The sequence below is a fragment of the Dendronephthya gigantea genome, unplaced genomic scaffold (assembly GCF_004324835.1).
Source record: "Dendronephthya gigantea isolate DGI-Jeju-01 unplaced genomic scaffold, DenGig_1.0 000003F, whole genome shotgun sequence".
Taxonomy (NCBI): Eukaryota; Metazoa; Cnidaria; class Anthozoa; order Malacalcyonacea; family Nephtheidae; genus Dendronephthya; species Dendronephthya gigantea.
In genome coordinates, this window is record NW_021163013.1 from 159,004 (window position 1) to 165,601 (window position 6,598).

Here is a 6,598-nt window from a genome sequence, read left to right on the forward strand (position 1 = left end):
TTAAAACGGCGCAATTTTGACCTTAACGTACCAACCAACCAGGCTGCGGCCGACAAGAGAATGTAAGTTGGTGATGCCGTTAGAAAAGAGCGGACGTTTTACTTCTAGGCAAGCATTGCGGGCACCGCATTTTAGTACTGTGTCTGGTTTCAATAGTTTTCGGGTTTTTTGAGACACCTTGTGTATTAAAATCAGTTTTTCACTAGCGATATTTTTCGTGCGAAGCGACATTTTATTTTTGTTCCAGAGCTTTCAGCTGCAACCATCAGGAACACATTGCTCAAACACAACGGAATAAAGTCGCTTCGCGCGAAAAATATCGCTAGTGGAGAACCGGCTTAAGTAAGTTTATTCCTGCCAATAGGCGGCATAAAGTTAAGTTAACGAAACAAGCTTTTGAATAAAAAATTGCGGACCGGTACAAAGTCTTCCCATCCAATTTGTTTACAGCTGAATCCGACGGGACGCTGCGTGATCCTACACGGCTACACGTGCACGCCACACCGCCACAAGGCAATCAGAAGCAGCCAATTAGCAACGTTCGCTATCGGAAACAACGCAGCTCAACCAATAAGGGCTCACCTTCATGACATGTTGTTAACGTTGTGGCATTACGAAACATATCCGACGCATTGTATGTCTAAAGCTCAAAAGGGTAGCTTTAGATATAACTCCGTCGAAGCACAGAGTCAAATCCTGTGGCGTAGCCAGCCTGACGATTTTGTCCCGCTATGTAAATTTCGAGTTATTACTAGAAGTTACTATCGCAAGGGAAGTGCTGGCATCGCAAGTCCATTTATTACATGTTTAAGAAAAACAACAGCTGTTTAAACTAAGTTTTTCTACTCCATAGAGGCTTTCTGGGCTTTTTTTTCAAATGAATAATATTGTGAACATTGTCGTGAACAATAGGTGCATTAAGTGCTAGGTGTCACTACTGTTACAGTAACAATGTTGCGACAACATATGTTTTTGCGGGTGTATTTGATACAGCATTAATTTGCCCCTGCCAGCAGTTTCACGCGTGCTGAGAGTGAGAGCAGTTTTGAATAGACTCCTCAAGGTTATTTCCGCCATATTGCCTGCGGCTGCAGGGCAAAAAAAAAACTGGGTTTGAGCTGCGCGACCCGCCAATTCAGGCATTAACATTAAGATTTAATACATATGGCGGTCACAGAATGTTTTCCTTTTTGCCACCATTTCTAACGAAGCACTGTGTTGTTGTGGCGAGACGGGATTTTATTTCAATTAATAAAAGTAATACTCAATCTCGTATCCAGTGTGCCCAGAGCCCGTAATGCTTTGCTTGCAAGTGTGAAAATTGAAGGCTATTATAAGAAGTGGGTGGCGGCTTTTCGGGGCGGTTGTCGTGCGCTTGTCATCACGCGGAAATACAAATCAATACAAATCGTCCTTTGTTGTGACTTCAAGCAAGTTAAACCGCTCAATAAAACGAGTGCTTCGTTAGAAATCGTTAAATTCAGTGTTCACTTGCGGTTAGCCAACGAAGTGGCAAAAACGAAAATTTTCTATGACCGCCATTCGTATTGAATCTTAAAAATCATTGTCATCGGATCAGATGGCATCTTAAAGTGGTTACCTCATTTTAACTTGCGATTTCTGTGTGAATACTTGACCGATTTTGAGAAAAATAGAACCATTTTAAGGAGGAAATTGTCCTCAGTAGATACATTCTTTTTTTAGATCGATATCTTGCCAATTCGCCATAATATTCACTTGAGTTAAGCGCGTGCTTACTACGTGCTCGGAATGTTGTAGTGCGGTTGGAAAAGGCGACAAAACTCTAAGATACCCTCCCCCTAGGGTAAATTTGACCCCAAAAATCGATTCCGGACGTAAAATTGGACCAAGGGGTCAGTCTTTTAACTTGACGGCTCGATTTTGACGCTAAAGATATCAAAATAATCCTGAGAATGTGAACTAACTGTACTAACTAACTGTAACCGTTTTAGTTTGTATTTTGCGCAATATTTTATAGATTAGGTGTGCTTTGATGTGTAATATTGAATAATAAATAAATCGCATGCATTTTAAGCCTGCAGCACACGAGAGCTATCTGCTATCAGCTGAGCTACGAGTTACTCGTGCCTGTTAGCGCAGCCGACAGCTCACTGTGTGCGGATAGATTTTTCTGAGTTTTCCGCCACATGGAACCTTTTCTCGCATATCAAGCATGTTTGATACTATTTAAATCGTCTTTTCAAGCTCTATCGTTTGGTGGTATTCCGGGGTCTTTAGCCCAAATACTTGCCGAGATATTTAGTTTTCTTTCTTCCCGACAATACCGGCGCGGCTCGAAGCCAGTTTTTTTGCCCTGCAGCCAATATGACGGAAATAACCTTGCAGGGGTTCGCAGACGCAGGTAACTTCCATATATAGAACGCATACCATATATGGTTTTCGCCAGAATGAATGACAAAAATCGAGATTTCGCCTCAATATACGTGCCCAGACTCCGAAGCGTACGCGGCCAATCTCCATATTAGTGTACTGGCTCGCTACGCTCGCCAGCAATAATTATTCATGTCTTTAGAAATCTATCGTTTTCACAGTCAGTGAAGACGAAAATATTAGCATAGCGGAACAAATCCACAGGCTGGCTACGCTTCTGGTCAAATCTATGCCTTCCAAAAGATGAGAACGGACTGCTGCACGAAAACGCCAAGATCTTGACAGAGGTAATGCTACTCAGCCTTCTTTTTAGAAGATTTGCGGCGCCAATGTCGTGACAAAGGTTTGTCTGATCATGGCCGTCGCAACGTACTGATCGAGAGACTACAACATGCCACACAGAACTCCAACGAAGTCGAAACCCCAACGACAAACGACGGCACAAGAACAAAACACACAACGACAAAGAGTTCAGTTCAGTTTAAATTCCAAGCGAACAACCGCTCTTGAGCGAGACGCAGTTGGCGCAAATCCAAAGCTTGATCGCCAATATCGTTCAGCAGTCAGTGAACGAAATTGCCACTAACGCAGCCCGAGCAGCTGCCCAAACGGTCACAAGCACGCCTGTTTCTTCAAACATTCCCCTACCAGTTCTTCGCTGATCGCTACACCAACGGTTATCACACAGACGCTGATGAACGATATTCGACCAGCGCAAACTCCAACCTCAAACGCAAACAGCCTTCCATACGCACAGTCCTTTCCCGACATCCTGGCGACCTACGTTAAACAGATAGACTCAAAAGTCATAGAACCTCAGGCCGAGGCAATTCCACACAAAATTCCAGAATGCCGATAACAATTCATCATCTAACAATGTTTCACCTGATGCTTGCCATACCTGCCACAACGAGATTTGATTCTATTATATTATGGGCGGCCATGAGCTTGATATTTTTGGCTTTTAAGGCTGGGCGAGCTTACGTTGAACGCAACCTTCAACCCCGAGGTTGATCTAATGCCTGAAGACGTTTTCTTTTCTAATGCGATAAGACCAGTAGCTGCAATGTTTGTTCAGCTGAAAGAATCCAAAACCGATCCTTTTCGCGTAGGTCACACTATAACAGTCGGTGGTACAAACACACCACTCTGTCCTGTTCAGGCAATGAAGCAATATTTAGCCATCAGGCCAACAACAACAAATCAACCTCGGTATCTGAATGCTTCAGGGAGACCACTTTCGAAGCAAATACTGACCTGGGAAACCCGGAAATCGCTTTCACAGCTATCGCATTGACCATGTTACGAACGCTATAATATTCAAACTTCGTCTTCAACATTGTAAAATGTTTTAGCCACATTTGCCAAGATTTGAACTAAAAATGTATCGTCTGCGGAGAATATGCATGCTGCGTATTTGTGGGAATGGAGGGCTCCAGAAGGTCACCATCTACCCCATAAATTCGCATAATTCTACATGCATTTTTGTCTATACCTTAGTAAACAATGATCATCATAGGGATCCACGACCCCTTTGGACATTTAGAATACTCGTCTGACGAGCTATGACCCCTTTTTGGGGTGGCCAAATACTTCGGAGATGGTGCTAAACCCCTGATGACGTCCAACATGGGGATCCACGACCCCTGAGGACATCAGAGTCCTTGGCCAGGACTGCATAAATAATTGTACCATAAACTACATGCATAAAGCTTTAACGAGACTAAGGGGTAACATTGACCATATATCTATATTATATTTGGAGCACTTCTCCCTCGTAATCCTTTCTCCCACGACCAATTTCGTGTTTGGTGTCTCATTTGGTCCTTTAATGATTTAAAATGTTGTGTCCATCCGAAATGGAGCGTTAATCTCTATATAACTACATTAATTTTTCAATAGTTATATCCTAGTTAATTAATTCAGAAATACACGAATCTGATTGACCAATTCTCTCCTCAGTAACAACAGTTAAAAGTTAACCAGTCTTTTGTACAACCGGCCCAAGAAATGTCAAGTTCTAATTAAACAACTGAAATATCATAAAATTATGTAGATAAAGAGTTCGCTAGGAAGAGGTACATTACTTGCAAATGTTTGCCCCACAATGTGTTATTGAGTGGTTATTCGACAGTTCCTGTTTCTTTTTTTTAGTTTACCGCGCGTCCCAGTATTGTTTTGAAAAGCAAGCTAATTCCAATCATTGGGCAAACCATTATTGTTGCTATCGGGGCGGGCATTAGAAACTGAATTGCATTAGTGGTGCATATTCATAAAGGCCGTGCCGGGCGCGATAATTTAAGGGAGGTGAGTGTATTAACATAGTATTAATATAATTTAATTCTTCCTGATTCCTTCTTCTAAAAGCGCTATTTCCTTGGGGCGAAATGTTCAAATATATTCCTTCCAACAGTTAACGAATCTTGTTATGCTGCTGTGAACTAGTTTTTATTTCTATTAGCCATTTTCCAATCCAGCAGCGTAATGGATCTAGTCGCAAACCGCAAAGCATTTATGGACTGTTTGGAGGGACAGGACATGTAAGTCTGAAATAATTTGTCCCTCCAAACAGTCCATAGATGCTTTGCGGATCGCGACTAGGCTAAGTACCCTACTCAATTGGGAAATGGCCAATAGAGTTATAACATCAGAAGTTGTACGGAAGTATGTGCACATGCGTATGTACACTTACCGGCGCTCACTCGAGAACATTGATAAGCATTATGTCTCTGTAAATGCCACCATTTATAGGGTTTCAGCAAACCATTTGAGTCACAAGAGTCCAGTTGGTGGCACCAACGAAATGGAGAATGGGAAGTGTATTCCAAATCAAACAGAGCAGAAAGCACAGAGAGATGACTATATTTCTCTTGTCCAGCGTGTAATTGTGGAAAATGTTTCATGCCTTGAATTTGAACCTGAGGATTTTATACAGAAGCATATTCAACGTAAATAAACAAAGGAAGCATCTCAACCAACAGAATCTGCGAGTGTTATCAATAAATATGCACCTTTTCATCCTATGTTGTATGTGATAGTCTCATACGACATACACCACCCGAATGATTTTTGCTCTTCCCCAGGCCCCGCCAGCATGTGAAAAAAATAACATTTGATTTGAATTATAATACTACAGGCATTCCTTCGTGTAATCTACGAGAGTGAGAATGATGCAAATGGGATAAACAAGATATTGCATGACCTTCATAAATATCAACTGACGGTAGAGCGAGCTGTCAATTGTCACATGACCTTGTGCAACGGCTTCACACCAGAAGTGCAGCTATATGATCTACACTTTGAAGCGGCAGACTGGCATGCTGGAAACAAAGCTACGGGTGTAAGTTGAATTGGTGTAAGAGAGACTACTGTATAAACCAGTTAAATCTTATAAGTCAGAATGCTCATTTCATTTTATTTTATATATGCAACATTGCATTGTGAATACTAGTGAGAGAAGAAGTGAAGGAGAAATAAAGTTTCTCTGGAGAATGCTTACCAGAAGGGGAGACATTAGCTTTCCAAGCTTCTTCATGAACTGATAATTATGGGTAATATTGTTCCTCTGCCTTAATAGGAAAGGAAACTGATAGTATTAGCTATATGTTGTTGGGTAGGTTTCAGATATCATTTCATTCCCTATCTTTTTCTGCAACAAACATATTCAGTTATGTGTTTTATTAATGTTAAATAGTTTATGTTATTTTCGCATTTGTACAGTACAGCTTCAGCAGGGGACAGGTGCACATTGTACAGTTACCGTAACTCCGATGTATTGAAGCACGAATTACATGTAGCAGCTGCAATGATGGAACCAGACAAGGAGCAATTTGATGATACAGCAGATATAATTCCATACTAAAACTGGACTAAAAAAGAAAAGGCAACGTACATTCGTCAGTTATCCGCCAAAATTGCGGACAAATTCAATTTGGATGAAGAAAAACACCAAAAGATTGCTGCAGCTATAGAAACCCTTGAGGAGAAGCATCTATACTCCTTCAAATTAAATGTAGAGGGCACATTCCGCAAGGCAGTTTCCCAACGGTAAACATCTATATCGTAACTGTGCTTCGACAATGCCATGTTCTCATACACAACAGTGAAAAATTATTATGTATCATTTTTTCAAAATATTTAGCGACTAAACGAATCAAAACGCTTGATCTATCGTTGATATGTTTGA